Here is a 15,647-nt window from a genome sequence, read left to right as displayed (position 1 = left end):
AAGAAAACATTCTAAGTGCGATTGCTGGTGTATTTACTCGTCGTGTCCACCGGAGGGAGGCAACTCCCCGCCGCAGCTGCAGCGGCAGCGCTTAAAGGTCTTCCCGGGCGCCTGGAACTCTGCGCGGGGCGTGTTTCGTCCCGTGCGCGGTACCAGGTCGCGCTGGAAGTCTAATATTAATCATAAATATGGCTACATCTTCTCCTCGGCGGTGCTTAAAAAGCGTCCATCCGCTCTCCTGGAGCTTTTTTCCGGCCATCTCACGCGTGCGCACGGCCTCCCGGTGAGCCTGGCACCGCGTGGAGCCGTCCCAGAGTGTCCTCGGACGGCTTTCGGTGCGTTCGCGGCCCGCTGGAAGTCTAATATTAATCATAAATATGGCTGCATCTTCTCCTCGGCGGTGCTTAAAAAGCGTCCATCCGCTCTCCTGGAGCTTATTTTCGGCCATCTCAGGCGTGCGCACGGCCTCCCGGTGAGCCTGGCACCGCGTGGAGCCGGCCCAGAGTGTCCCCGGACGGCTTTCGGTCCGCTCGCGGCCCGCTGGAAGTCTAATAGTACTGCTCAAAGCGAACTTCAAATCATCTGCTTAATGTGGAACGCCATTCTTAAGTAGTTTTTCCTTAATTGGGCTCAACTGGCAGACTAATTATCACCGGTGTCTGAGATTGATTTCAGTGATTCAACGAGCCCTGACACACAATACCGTCCATGAGTTTAATTGAAAAACAAAAAATGTAATCTTTATGACACTTAAATACAATTTGCATAATAATTTGGAACACGGTGTAGATGAGGTAAGATTATCAATAGAGCCAATATATGCTTGAAATATATCATTGGAGCCACCGTGTATCACTATATCCGAGTGGCTAGTGTTGTTGGACCTACGCTGATGACTAGACCTATTGCGAGTTAGCGCCCTTAGATTAGCTTCTATGTCGGGTGCTCTGCCTCCAGGGATACACAATACCGTGGCTGGATTTTTAAGTGTGATGTTTTTCAGGTAATGGAGTCAACTATGACCAAGGTGCGAGAGCCAGTAGGCCGAGATGGCTTGGAACGGCTATGCGTCTTGACTGGCTTATCGCGGTTAGCCAGCCGTTTGGGGCTAATGCTAACTGGGCTAGCAGGCTGTCTACTGTCCCTCTAGCAGGGACAACCTTTCTGAGAGAAGGGTGCAGTTGGTGCAAAAAGCCGTACAAACCCCTTGATCCGCAGCCATACTTACGTGTCCGATGATCGACGGTAGACAAACAGCCACGAAGCCTCCGCTGAGAGCCAAACAGTGACGCGATTGAAATGGCAGGAATTGACGGTCCGCGACTTTCAACAATAGTAAACTCCAAAAAGTGGAGTAAAAAGCGAGGAAAAACTAGAAAAGCATATAGAAATGTAGGAATGTAGATCATCTCTCTAGTGACGCTGCGGCGCGCTACGTGGCAAACCGGAAGTATGATACAAAGTGAGGTTAAAAAGATGTAAAATAACACAAAGTAACAGAGAGCGAGTCACCGAGGTGGCCATCTGCGGCGCCATCTTACGATGTAATGATACCAACCAATGCATCTATATAATTTTATCTGCAGCTGACACTGGTTAACGCATATGGATTGAAAACCTGCTTAAATGCTATTTCGCACAAAGATGTAAGCTCCCTGTCGGGTAATCGAACTCTGGTCTTCCGCGTGACAGGCGGAGATACTGTCCACTATACTAACGAGGAGTGTGCGCTGTAGGGGGCAAATTGGTACTTGGCGGGAGAAAGGAAAGGGAGGGGGCGGGCGAGAACGCTCACGGAACACATGCGCGCATAACTATAATGTGGATTTTAACCGTCTGTAAAGGTTTGTAAAACACTTCTGAAATGGGGCAATCTGCTGGTCCGATTCGTATATGCCTGCTTTCAAGTTTATAGAGCACTACCTTTAGTGGGAGCATTAGAGATTAAAGGTGAGGGGGTTATGGTAGGCGGGTTAGCAGGTTAAAGTTTAATTATTAGGGTTTGTTAATTGTTAGGGTTTTAGGGTTAGCATTAGGGCGTGAAGCTGGGGAATTGGGAGCCATAGGCCAACCAGATTCCATTTATTCCATAAATCACTGGCATTCAGTCTTCAGTGCTTCCAATCAGAATGTAACGGGGTCAGCTGGTCTACTATGGGGCTCATTGGTGCAGGGGAATGATTCTCGCCTAGGGTTCTTTGATTACCCGGGTTAAACTCCCGGACGAGCTTTTCTTTGAAACACTGTTGTCTATCGTTGTGTGGACTGTTTGACAGGCCAATGTTACACAGAATGTAACATGGTCTGCGAGCTTTCTTTGAAGCTCATTGGTCTAGGGCAGGGGTGTCAAACTCATTTTTGCCGCGGGCCACATTGTAGTCAAAGTTTCCCTCGACGGGCCATTATGACTGTCAACCCAAATAAATAAACACCTCATATTATATACAGTATAAGCTACAAAACAAACTGACAATAATAATAATTAATAATTGTTTTTTCAAATCAGATGAGTGGAAACCTTTCAAATATTTCAAAAATAATTTTAAGAAGATTCTTGAAAGTTACGACAATTTGCAATTTTAGTATGACATAAATTTAATGCACAATTTGTCGTTGCGGGCCACAGAAAATGATACTGTGGGCCATAACTGGCCCTCGGGCCGCGAGTTTGACACAGGTGGTCTAGGGGTATGAATCTTGCTTTGGGTGTGAGAGGTCCGGGGTTCAACTCCCAGATGAGCCCTTCGTTAAAACATTGCTGTTGATCAACTCGCCCGATTTTATCTGAGGTGCATATCACATGGGCTGTCAATTAAAACGGAACGGGTTCAGTTAATTTACCTTGGGTCTCTTAAATCTTTTGTTTTGATTCTCATCACTTGCCATCATGTGTCATCCATTGTGCCACTCACCCTACAAGACTGTATCGACTGTAAACTTGTGTGGAAAACTGTCATTGTCCAAAGGAAGGCTGTCTAGGAACAGTGACCAGCAGACAAATTCAACAAGGGAATTTGATTAAACCATAACCCGGATTCGAATCGAACACAACCATTAACCACTACACGATCATGACCTGTATGCAGTAGCGTTAATAGGTTTGGACATATTTGCCATGATCGTATAGTGGTTAGTATTCTGCATAGTGGCCGCAGCAAACCTGGTTTGAATCTGGGTCATCGCATAATCAAATTACTTTGAAGAATTTCTCCCATGTTCACTATTGCTAAACTGCCATCTTTTGGACAATGACGATTTTCCACACAAGTTTACGGTCAATAGCCGTAACTTGTAGGGCGAGTGGCGCAATGGATGAAGCATCATGGCACATTCAAATAATGTCACCCTTTTTTTTTTTTTTTCATTTTTGCAAAAGTGTTACAAGCTTACAAGCCACATATTCCCGTGGGGCTCGTGGAGCAATGGGTAACAAATCTGTCTACAGATCAGAAGATTCCAGGACTCCTGGCCAACCCACATGCCATTTTGTGGTCAACATTAGCCATGTGTAATTTGTGTGAACTTTTGGGTTGAAGTAACTCACAGACACTGTCAACCAATAGTCTTTCCAATTTTGTCTCATCTCAAGTCTTAGGGATCATCGGATCTGCGTAGTAATTGGATAGTTCCACCAACATTTTAATATCAACATTCTTTCATGGTCTGCCTGGCTGAAGATCCTAGAGAAAAGACCCTAAACATGCAACTGCATATTGGCCATAATATAGCATAGAGGCGGCTGCAACCCCAGTTTGAATCTGGTTAATAGCAGAATAAATTTGTTACAGTTGTTTTTTATTCACCCTAAACAGTCTTTCGTTGGACCATGACAAATTTACATACACACAAGCTTACAGAAAATGACAACTTCTCGTGGGGCTAGTGGCTCATTCCTTGCTCTGAACGGACAGCCAAAACGATTCCTAACAAATCCTGTGTGTGTATGGGGGGGCAAGGGTGGTGGGCAAAGGAACCAATCAGATGGCCCGAATCCATGCATGGCCGATGACGGCAGTGATCAACACAGTGGTATTTGAGAAGTGAAATGAAGTTTATATTATTTGCAGACAGTGTGCAATCATTATTTAAACAAAAGTAGGCAGGTGCATACATTTGGAAACCCCATCAGAAAAATGACATCAATATCTAGTAGTTCCTCCTTTTGCAGAAATAACAGCCTCTAAACCAGTGGTTCTTAACCTGGATTCGGTCAAACTATTAAACTTATTCTTTCAACAAGGTGGTGTTCATGCACTTCTGGATGAGTTCCGCTCTATTCTTCTGGCCCAACTCTTTTGGCGCAGCCGTTAGGTAGATATGATGACCATGGAAAGTTGTTTGTGAATGATCAATCTTTGCCTTTCATGTTCATCGGGACTACACTTTTAATAGGTACCTACACTGTGTATTTGGATAGAGACTGCTGAAAGGGGACACATATATGCCTCGTGAACTACATGCATTGCTGCGGGTGAAGAAGTGTGAACAAATAAGTCAGCAGACAAGTTTGCTGATTTATTAGTGCCCAGAAGAGAAGCACTCTGTTCCGTACTGTAACCTGTTAGGTTTGCTCCCAGTTCTTTACAGTTTACCAGTTCGTGACATTAAGCGAGTCCGTCACTCGTATACTCCATCGCTTCTCGGCCTTTTGGCTAAAATCAAGTGTAGTATCTGTTCTTGGGTTTGGGGGATTAAGAGAGCTGACCATAGAAGAGAAAAATTTAACCATAAAAGTGGTGATTTTACCCTTGCTTTTACTAATCAGTTCTGTTTTCATCCCAACAATGAAGGTGATTTTAAATTTGGAATGAGCCATTTTTTACTTCATCTCGAAATCCAAGTTGGAGAGACTGAAGAGGGACACCATGAAGAAAAACAGAAAAAAGGAGGAAAAGGAGTGCCGGGCCTAAAGCTCTTCCTCGGAAGCAGATATGTTGCCCTGCACCTGCGAAGCGCGCTCCTTACACCAAATGTCACGTACCGGCGCCACCTGTGACAGGACCACGCCCCCCTATCAGCCGAATCGCCGCCACCTGCCACAGGCTCAGGGACAGCGCTATATCAACGCCGCCAGCGGAGACCCGAGTGTCCGTCTGTCGCATGATGTTGCTTCGCTCTCCGGTCCACGACAAATTGGCGTCCATGAAGAATCGAAGATACCGCAGAACAGCTTGTTCTTCCCAGCCTGATTGCCGATCCAGCGCTAGCTCCAGCTACTCCCACCGCAATAAAGTCTCTATCGCTACGCACTTGGCGGTACTGTCCAATCCCTTACACCAAATGCACCGAAAAGCCAAGCAATAACACGATTCTGGATGGGCTCATACCTCCGGAAACTAAAGCTAAAAACCACCGACCAAAGAATTCCTGTGTCTTTTCTTTTTCCTTAATCAAGAAGTTTTTGAAGAACTTTAAATTAGAGCAAGAAAATAGTGAAATTTTAACAAATCACAGATCCATGATCTCTGTCCTACAGGAGCGGGAAGCGGTGTGTCCAGTGCGCGGCCTTGCAGTTTGGCGCAACGTCAACCACCCCGCCCTCTCGAAACAAACTTCGGGACCTGTCATGGATGGTGGCCCGTGATGTCCTCCCAGTCAGGTCCGTTATGCACTCTCGGGGCATGTCAGCGCTCTCAACGTGCCCCTGATCTGGCTGTGGCGCCCAGGAGTCAGTGTGGGACCTGCTCTGGTAGTGCAGGGCTGCCGTAGACCTGTGGGCGACCTGCAATTCCCCGCAAGGAAAGCGCTGAATGCAGACCGTGTACTCTATGGGGTGAGACCGTTGAAAATCAAGCAAGAAGACTTTACAAAGCAGTTGCTGACCTTTGCTGCCATCAATGACGCCATGTGGACTTCCAGAAACTTGCTGGTAAGGAAGCACAGACAGATCCCCCCCCCAGCCCGTGGCTGTGCTCCAAATGGCTGCAGCAACTCTCACAGCTGCACACGGCAAGCCTAGGAGACATCGACCAGGTATTGCAGTACCTCCAGGAACGGTGCACCCCCTCTACTGGTTAAATCAATAGTTCAAAACCAAAACCATTTCAATCCGTTCGCTTCATTCTTACAGGATTAAGCAGTCAATTATGACTTGATGGGGTCTGATCTCAATGTAAGATGTTAGGATTCGAGGCTTTCCCACCAAACGGTTTGCAAATAGGTTCATTTCTCGAGGCTTCATGTGAACACCCCCCTCCCCCCTGCTGGTCAAAAAGAGTAATTTATTCCATTAATGAGAATTACATTCACCTTTATATCTTGCTTCATGTAGCCTGATCAAAATGAATAAAACTTCTCTCTGTATGTGCATTCACGTGTAACATTGAAGGAGGTGGACGTGTGTTTCAATATGTAAATAAATACCATCGTTGTCTATTAAGAAGCTAAAAGTTGATGGAACACATTTTTTTTGTTGGGATGCTGTGTTTTAACAAGGAAAGACTGATGTGGTTATGGATGAAGATGACTTGTACTTGTGATTGTGCTTGTAAACAGTAAAGAGGAGTGCGTGTGCAATTGAGGGCGGTGGTTATTGGTTTTATTCAAAAACAATATTTTTTGCCCAATTACAATAGACTGGCATGTGTCCATTCAAATGCGAACCACCAGAAATTAAACTGCATTGATAAACGAGACCCCTCCGTTAGTCCTCACCTTACCGTGGTGGAGGGGTTTGCGCGCCCCAATGATCCTGGAGCCATGTTGTCTGGGGCTTCATGCCCCTGGTCGGGTCACCCATGGCAAACGGATCCTAGGTGAGGGGCCAGACAAAGCACGGCTCTCACAAGCCCCTTATGAAGAAAAACATAATTGGATTTCGTTTTTCCTCACCCGGACGCGGGTTACCGGGGCCCCCCTCTGGAGCCAGGCCTGGAGGTGGGCCTCGAAGGCGAGCGTCTGGTGGCCGGGCCTTCGCCCATGGGGCCCGGCCGGGCACAGCCCGAAAAGGAAACATGGTTCCCCCTTCCCATGGGCTCACCAGCTGTGGGAGGGGCCAAAGGGGTCGGGTGCAGTGTAAGCTGGGCGGCGGCCAAGGGCAGGGACCTTGGCGGACCGATCCCTGGCTGCAGAAGCTGGCTCTTGGGACATGGAATGTCACCTCTCTGGCTGAAAAGGAGCCCGAGCTGGTGTGCGAGGCAGAAAGGTTCCGACAAGACATGGTCGGACTTGCCTCCACACCCATTTGGGTTCCGGTACAAGCTGGCCCTGGACTCTCTTCCACTCTGGAGTTGCTCACGGTGAGAGGCGTTGAGCAGGTGTGGGTATACTTATTGCCTTCCGGCTGGGCGCCTGAACATTGGAGTTCACCCCGGTCAACGAGAGACAACCCTAACCTTAACCCTCCGCCTTCGGGTGGGGAGATGGGTCCTGACTGTTGTTTGTGTCTATGCACCAAACGGCAGCTCAGAGTACCCACCCTTTTTGGAGTCCTTGGAAGAAGTGCTGGAGAGCGCTCCGTCTCGGGACTCTATTGTTTTACTGGGTGACTTCAATGCTCACGTGGGTAATGACAGTGAGACCTGGAGGAGCGTGATTGGGAGGAACGGCCCCCCCGATCTGAACCCGAGCAGTGTTCTATTATTGGACATCTGTTCTTGACACAGATTGTCTGCAACAGGACACCCTAGGCCACAGTTCAATGATCGACTTTGTAGTCATGTCATCGGATTTGCGGCCACATATTTTGGACAGGGGCGGAGCTGTCAACTGATCATCACCTGGTGGTGGGTTGGCTCCGACGGTGGGGGAAGATGCCGGTCCGACCTGGCAGACCCAAACATATTGTGAGGGTCTGCTGGGAACGTCTGGGAGAATCCCCTGTCAGGAAGAGCTTCAACTCCCACCTCCGGCAGAGCTTTTCCCACGTTCCGGAGGAGGCGGGGGATATTGAGTCCGAGTGGACCATGTTCCGTGCCTCCATTGTTGAGGCAGCCGACCGGAGCTGTGGCCGTAAGGTGGTTGGTGCCTGTCGTGGCGGCAATCCCCGAACCCGCTGGTGGACACCGGCGTTAAGGCATGCCGTCAAGCTGAAGAAGGAGTCCTATCGGGCCATTTTGGCCTGCGGGACTCCGGAGGCAGCTGGCAGGTACCGGATGGCCAAGAGGTACGCGGCTTCGGCGGTAGCTGAGGCAAAAACTCGGGCGTGGGAGGAGTTTGGCGAGGCCATGGAGAACGACTTCCGGACGGCTTCGAGGAAATTCTGGTACACCATCCGGCGTCTCAGGAGGGGGAAGCAGTGCACCGTCAACACTGTTTATATTGGAGATGGCGTGCTGCTGACCTCGACTCGGGACGTCGTGAGTCGGTGGGGAGAGTACTTCGAAGACCTCCTCAATTCCACGACACGCCTTCCATTGTGGAAGCAGGGCCTGGAGACTCTAGGTGGACTCTCCAATCTCTGGGGTCGAACTCACTGAGGTAATTTGGTGCAAGGCCCCGGGGGTAGATGAGATCCGCCCAGAGTTTTTAAAGGCTCTGGATGTTGTGGGACTGTCATGGCTGACACACATCTACAGCACTGCATGGACATCGGGGACGGTGCCTCTGGATTGGCAGACTGGGGTGGTGGTTCCCCTCTTTAAGAAGGGGGACTGGAGGGTGAGTTCCAACCATAGGGGAATCACATTCCTCAGCCTCCCTGGTAAGGTCTATTCAGGGGTGCTGGAGAGGATGGTCCGTCGGGAGGTCGAACCTGTCACTGGCCAAGCAAGATACCTGGGCCAAGTTTGAGAACCAGTTAGTGTGCTCGAACCTCATAGCTGGTGTAAGCGCTGGTCTTGGAAAGCAGGATCGAGTCCTGATTTTGATTCTCCTTTATGTACAAGTTTGAATGTTGTCAGGGTTTTCCAAACTATCATGATCGTTATTTATTATTTTGGAATGTATGTAACCAGTAATAAATAACCTAGCTTGTCCCATCCTACACCATGTCGTAAAACATCCCCTGCTATGTTTTGACTAGAGGTCAAGCGCTTTCTCTCCATCCAGTCCACTCACACCCCCACCCTGTTTCTCTTAATAAAAATGCTCTTGCGGGAGGCGAGAGTCAGACGTCATTCGATCATTGCTGTACGCACAGTGACGAATGGAGTCTCCGCCTGCAGGTGCCCAGAAAATGACTTAATTGTCTCCCATGTGGTTCTTGCAAAACAAGTTAGAGTGAGCACCACTCTAACATTTTGGTGCCAAAACCCAGGACCCTCATACCCGCCATCTGGCTGACGGAGGAGGACGTGTTGCATTGTCGACAAGCCAGGGTCCATTAGGAGGACCTAGAAAAGGAAGTCCTGGGAAGAGATTTTTTTGCTGGGCCAGCATCTTAAGTCTGCCTTCGTCTGACAGAGGTGGATTGACGGGACCCGGCAGTGCAACGAACCTGGTGACAAGTAAGTTAAAACCCTAAAGTTGTGTGATTGTGTTGTTGTGAAACGCGTAAAAAGTTAAAGGTGCATGAGATATACGGCTTTGGTTTGTCCGAGCTATGAGATACGGCTTTGGTTTGTCCGAGCTATGAGATACGGCTTTGGTTTGTCCGAGTTATGAGATACGGCTTTGGTTTGTCCGAGCTATGAGATACGGCTTTGGTTTGTCCGAGCTATGAGATACGGCTTTGGTTTGTCCGAGCTATGAGGTACAGCTTTGTTTTTTCCGGGCTATGAAACAGCTGGGATTCTAGTCCCAGTGGAAGGAACGGGCTAAGAAAAAAACTGTTTATTTTTCTTAATTGAAGAAGGGCGTAGATTCTTTTTTTTTTCCCGTTTTTCCAAGCTGTTTGGGAGGGTTTTACACCCATCCTGGATAGGCCTAAGAATAAAAAGCGCTAGAGTTTGTGTGGTTGAGAAAGTGTGACTGGTAGAATAAATTGACTAGATAGCAGTTCTAGCATTGATCAATGGCAATAATACAGGCTAGTAATTGTTGAAAGGTCAATTTAAACCTGCATTGAGGATCCTCAAAGAAAAAAAGATTGAAAAAAAACTGGAAAAACTAAAATTAAGATGGGAAAAAGGAACGATAAATCTCTAGCTCTTGAAGGAGATGAGAAGTCCATGGCGAGTAGATTTCTTAATTGTATGCAATACATGCCGAAGTGGAAGAAAAAGTATGAAGTACAAGGAAAGTTGAAATGTAACAAAAGATAGAAAGTTGAAAAGTGATGAGGCTGCGACTATGTTTGTCAGGCTGGAAGACAATGAGGCCACAGTGCGCAGGCGCACTGTCCCGGAGCAAGCGAGGCATTCCGCTCGTGCGCAAAACTTGTATACAACAACTATGCAGTGGGCCAGACATGCTAAAAAAGTGATCCAAAAAGGCAAAAGTTCTGATGTATTTCATCTAGATGATGATGGTAATGATCTAGATGAAGATACAACGGTCTTCTTCCAAAGTTCCCAAAGGGGGAGAGGAAGAGTTAGAGACCAACAAGGCCGCAGGCCGCCATTCAATTCAAACTCCACATCAAATTTGGACTGTTGGAATTGTGGGGAACGGGGACACTTGGCAAGAGTGTGTCGTCGTGAAAAACAAAACCAATCAAAGGGCGGAGGAAGAGGCAGAGGAAAAGTAACATTTTCAGCATGACAAGCTTCCTCCACTTTGACTCCTCATGCTAATACAGAGAAAGAAAGAATAGATGCCAATATGACAATGCTGTTTGTATGCCCAATGACAAATGACCAAAGATCAAATTGCTAGACTGTGGTCTATCCAATTTGCACTGCAGAACAGAAACAATTTGGTAAGATAAAAAAGAGAGGAAAAGAGAGAAATCTGTTTGCGAGCAGAAATTGATCCCCACTAGTGCATGTTAAGTGTTGAGCCCTCATGAGAAATTTAAAAAGAAGAAAAAAAAAATGACAGAACATACTTTCAGGAATTGGAAGAAGCAAAATTGTGAATTTAAGACATTGCAATGCTACATTTAATAGGAATAATTGATTGATGGTGTTAGAAAATTATAAAATGTTCAATATGCGAGCTAAATCTGAGAGATTGAGTTCTTCAAATTTGAAAAACAAAAAATAATTCAGATTAATTTGCCAGTAGTTTTTATGAGTTGAGGTTTTTTTTGGGTTGGTGGATTGTCCTATCACGAAGCCTGAGTTGAAAATGATATATTAATGTTGTGTGGTGAGCTTGGTTAAACTGGGTCCAATGTGATGGAAAGACTCCTTTTTGGAGACTGTGTGTGAGATGCAAATGAGCATTGATGAATGATTCCCTGAATGAAAGGAAAATACAGGTTGAATGGTTGAAGTTGTTGGCGACTACTATGGAAAATTAGTAGAGCGACTTTGATGAAAGAGTGATTTTGAGTAAGTCAAATGCTAAAAAGAGAAACGTAGCTTTTGGATTGATAATTAACGAGAGAAAAAACTGGAGAACCAGTAACACATGTAATACATTTGGTGTCATACTGTGGTAAATTTTTATTCTGGTATCATGCAATGTATATCTCACTAGTAAGCCTAAGTGTGACCGGGTCATGTTTCGGGTCAGGTTCGTGCGGGATTGTTTGGGCCTTGGTCCATGATCTCATTGGCATGAGACACATCTGGTTTCCATTAACAACTGACAAGATATGCACCCGAGTGAGGAAAGGGGGGCTAACTCATAAATAATGAGGAGATATTGGGAGTAATCTGTTGGTCCTTTCTTTAAGACCCTTTAAATGGTTTCCTGGTGTAGATAGGTTAGCAACACGAGAGATTTAGAGGTTCAAAAGAAAGACAGTTAAAAGAAAACAACATTATTGATTTGGACAATTGCAGGCTAACAGGAGCATGAAAAAGAAGAGCTAAGAAGCAGGATCCAATTTGATCAGGGAGATTGGAAATTCACAGCACCATATTCTAAGTCACATTTTTGAACAATCATGACACAAGTAATAACGTTTGAGAGATCAAGACATAGATCAGGGCTAGATGTGGAACGCAGACCTCGTTGAGTTAATTTTGAATAATGGTACTGAAAACATGGCGGCTCGGTGGCGCACTGGGTAGCACGTCCGCCTCACAGTTAGGAGGGTGCGGGTTCGATTCCACCTCCGGTCCTCCCTGTGTGGGGTTTGCATGTTCTCCCCGGGCCCGCGTGGGTTTTCTCCGGGCACTCCGGTTTTCTCCCACAACCCAAAAACATGCTTGGTAGGTCGATTGAGCACTCCAAATTGTCCCTAGGTGTGAGTGCGAGTGCGTATGGTTGTTTGTCTCTGTGTGCCCTGCGATTGGCTGGCAACCGGTTCAGGGTGTCCCCCGCCTACTGCCCGATGACGGCTGGGATAGGCTCCAGCACGCCCGCGACCTCCGTGGGGACTAAGCGGTACAGAAAATGGATGGATGGATGGATGGTACTGAAAACACAATGTGCTGTGCTATTAAATTGGAACTATAGACGAAACGTAGCTCGCAAATAGGATGAGTTGCAGGACTTACAATATAAAGACGAGATCGCTGTTACTAGGAGAATTTGAAGTTTGGTAAACAAACGTTACTAGCGAATTGATGGCAGCAGCAATTGCGACACATGGGCCTTGCCATGTGTCGACAGGAGGGATGAAGTCCATCATACATCAACAATTCACTACCTTTGGTTTAGATGCTTACTTAAAACAAAATTGTAAAGCATGTCCTGTTTGTGTGAAACATAATCCACAAGGAAATATGAGACCTAAGAGAGGCTAATTTCCAAAACCGTCTTACCCATTTCAAATGCACATGGATTTTATTGAGCTCACACAAAGTGGACCTCACAAATACTGCTTAGTGATGATTGATGCATTTTCCAAATGGGTGGAAGTAGTTCCATCTAAACGAGCATCTGCAAAGCCATCATACCGATTATATGATAAGTACGCTCAAACTGAAAGATGTGTCAAATGCAAATTCACTGCCGCCTGATCTTTCCTCCTCACAGGTCGACAACCCCATTAAAAGAAAGAACTGGGTCAGCCCACGGTGGGAGGGACAATTCCAAGTCTTGCTGACTACCCCTACCACAGTGAAGATCGCTGAACGGCCCGGCTGGATTCACCTCAGCCACTGCAAGTTGCAGAGTGTGCTGGACCCCTAATTCGGAGTGGTGGGGAAGGCTGACTTCAAAGGGGTCCTATCGTTTAGGGTGGGTGGTCTCAATGTTGGTGAAGAAAACAACGATCCCCACTCCGCTAGGCGAGGGGATGTCCCGGTGTCTGTGCCATCCTAGTAGCAACAGGGCTCCATATGGCAGATGGATCCTCTGCTGCGTTGTGGTTGGAGCGTGCTATGGTTTATGGACTCATTTGAACAGACCAAGTGACAATGTTGACCGTGGAAAATGATGGTCCCACAATGACAACTTTGAGGACTGGTCATGGGACCCCAAAAACCCATACGAAACCAACACGTGGTACCGGTACGTCAAGTTCACTGTGAGAGCCCACACACAGGAGGGGTGTTATGTTTGTTCAAAACTCCCCCCTTCCTCCACGCAAGTTCATTTGGAGGCCACAGCAATGAATGAGGCAGATCGTGGCCAGAGTGCCTAGACTTAGTGAAGCGCTATATGATAATTACTCCCACTTCAGAAGGGTTGACACCTTTTGAAATCATCCATGGGAGACCATATAGACTACCTGTGTTCCCTGCAGATGTGCAAAAAGCAGATGAAGAACAGTCCTTGGCAGACTATATGATAAGGACGCTCAAACTGAAAAATGTGTCAAATGCAAATTTACTGCCGCTTGATCTTTCCTCCTCACAGGTCAACAAACCCATCAATCCAGGAGACTGGGTCTACATCAAGGTTGTTAAAAGAAATAACTGGGTCAGCCCATAGTGGGAGGGACCATTCCAAGTTTTGCTGACTACCCCCACCATAGTGAAGGTCGCTGAACGGCCCAGCTGGATTCACCTCAGCCACTGCAAGTTGCAGAGAGTGCTGGACCCCTAATTCAGAGTGGTGGGGAAGGCTGACTTCAAAGGGGTCCCATCGTTTAGGGTGGGACATCTCAATGTTGGTGAAGAAAACAACCATCCCCACTCCGCTAGGCGAGGGGATGTCCCGGTGTCTCTGCCATCCTAGTAGCAACGGGGTTCCACATGCCTGTGATTGATCCCAATGTAACTGTTGGAGGACGACAGATGCCACAAGTGGCCTAAACAAAAAGGCTACCTGGAATGGACTACACGTGTTTCATCCAAGAAAACAAGACCCACGAATGCATTAACGACAACTCTTCTCCAGGAGGAAACTGGATGGGAGCTTTGGACATCACCGCTGTGTGCCAGGATGGGAGAGCCATTTCAAGGCGTAAGGGCTCTCCTACCAACATGGCTGCACCATCGGACGGAACATACTTCATACAGAATGGCTGGTGGCTTTGTGGTCACAAGGTTTACCCGATGCTGCCAGCCAACTGGACAGGAGTGTGTGCACCAGTGTGGGTGACAGACCACACCTACAGGATACGACATCGTCAGCTGGCGTCAGCACACAACTCTTCTGGACGTCAACGCAGGGCGGTTGCAACCTTTGACCCTCATGGCCCTGTCTGGGGTGCGAATGTTCCAGACGACCATAAAGTATGGTCCGTTGAAGACAAAGTTGTTCATGCGCTTTTTCCCTGGGTCAGAGTTGGAAAACATTCACTCTTCATCGAGACACTGAACTATTGTTTTCAATCCTTTCCGAATCTCTCACTACAAGTCAACGATGGACAAAATAGAGAGATTCAGGCTACTAGGCTGATGGTCTTGCAAAACAGGATGGTTCTGGACTTGTTAACGGCAGCACAAGGCGGTGTGTGCCACATCATTGGGACTTCCTGTTGCACATACATTCCGGGAAAAAATGACACACACATCTACGACGCCATGGCTTCACTGAAGAACTTACAGCAGGTCATGTCGAATGACAAAGTTCCACAACAGTGGGGTTTCTTTTCATGGCTATTCTCTCGCAACTGGTAGCAACTGCTGTTGAAAATTGTGTCTCCTGTGCTGGTTGTGCTGGTGTTGTTGTGCTTGTTTACGACCTGTGTTATCCCATGTTTGAAGCCTGCTGTGACGAGGGTTGTCTCTTCTACCGTAGCGCAAGTACATATACAACTTCTTGGTCGTGACGGATGTGATAACCATAATGAAACGCGGATTTTGTAGGCGCTGTTATACTGTGCGTGTTTTACAGAAACTTGATGATTTGACCATCGAAAATGCTTCGCAAGAGATGGATACAATGATGTACTGTTTCTGTGTTTTTCTTTTTCTTTTTTATTGGTAGCTTTCTGGTCGCCTAAGGCAGAGGGACCGTGTGAGACTTTTCCTACATATTAACATCGGCCACCAGGTTTTTAGATCACACAATAAGTTTGAACTGGAGTATTGAGGAAAATCCTCGTCTTCACTTGAGATTGTTGCTATCATTGTTTGTTGTTTTTGTCATGTTTCACCCTACACTAGGGGTGTCCAAAGTTTTTGCAAGGAGGGCCATATTTAGTAACATGAAGGGGCCCGACGGCCAATATTTTTTGTCGCTTCACTTCCGGGGGGTCGGCGGCGCTAGTGGGACGGCAAACGCTGTGCGTTCCCTTCTCTTCCGGGGGGGGGGGGTGTTGCTAGTGAGACGTCCAACGCTGCGCGTTCCCTTCTCTTCCGGGGGGTGGGGGGGGCTGC

General features: G+C 47.2%; 1 pseudogene; it reads left to right on the top strand.

The window, feature by feature from the left end:
- The first annotated feature begins 4,632 nt into the window (after positions 1–4,632).
- Positions 4,633–4,804, top strand: LOC133156281 (U2 spliceosomal RNA; annotated as a pseudogene).
- The last annotated feature ends 10,843 nt before the right edge of the window (positions 4,805–15,647 follow it).

The sequence above is a fragment of the Syngnathus typhle genome, linkage group LG6 (genome assembly GCF_033458585.1).
Source record: "Syngnathus typhle isolate RoL2023-S1 ecotype Sweden linkage group LG6, RoL_Styp_1.0, whole genome shotgun sequence".
Taxonomy (NCBI): Eukaryota; Metazoa; Chordata; class Actinopteri; order Syngnathiformes; family Syngnathidae; genus Syngnathus; species Syngnathus typhle.
Note: the sequence above shows the minus strand (reverse complement) of the source record. Positions and strands in the feature narration are given on the sequence as shown.